Source organism: Arachis ipaensis, chromosome B07, assembly GCF_000816755.2.
Source record: "Arachis ipaensis cultivar K30076 chromosome B07, Araip1.1, whole genome shotgun sequence".
Lineage (NCBI taxonomy): Eukaryota > Viridiplantae > Streptophyta > Magnoliopsida > Fabales > Fabaceae > Arachis > Arachis ipaensis.
This window is the reverse complement of record NC_029791.2, coordinates 29,526,882-29,527,624: the sequence shown is the minus strand read 5'-3', so window position 1 is coordinate 29,527,624 and position 743 is coordinate 29,526,882.

The window sequence follows — 743 nt, the reverse complement described above, 5'->3', positions numbered from 1 at the left end:
ATATTTTTATAAGAGTTAATAGTCAAATTAGTTTTTAAAAGATAAGATATTTTTTAAATTTATCTCTAAAATTTTTTTTAATTAAATTAGTCCTTCAAATATTACGAATTAATTATATTTGTCCTCCAATCACTCTATTAACAATTCTTTTTAAAGATTGATGTTGTAAAATATTAATTCATAATATATATATAATACCTAATATGTAGGGGAGGAGCTAGATGAAATATTAGACGAGGCCCAAAAATATTTACATAATAAATAAGACTAAAATAAAATTTTAAAGAGTGCTAAACTGAAATTTACATATAATTTACATGTAAAAAATTAAAATTAAGGGGGACATTGCCTCCCTTTGCCACTATGTGGCTCCGTCCCGACTAATATGGTTAATTAGATATTAACCAAATATATTTATGAAAATTTATTAATTTAGTCATTTTTTTCAATTACAAAAATTATATTCCTAATATGACCTAGTGACTAAATTGATAGATTTTCTTAAACATATTTAGTTAACGTTCAATTGAACATGTTATTTGTCATGTATGCTATCAGTTAACATTTTACATCATCAATCGTTAACAAAAATTGTGAATAGAGTAACTAAAGAACATATATGATTAATTCGTAATATTTGAAGGACCAATTTAATCGAAAAAATATTTTAAGGACGAATTTAAAAAATGTCTTATCTTTCAGGGACTAATTTAACTATTAATCCATTTTTATAAGTTATAAGT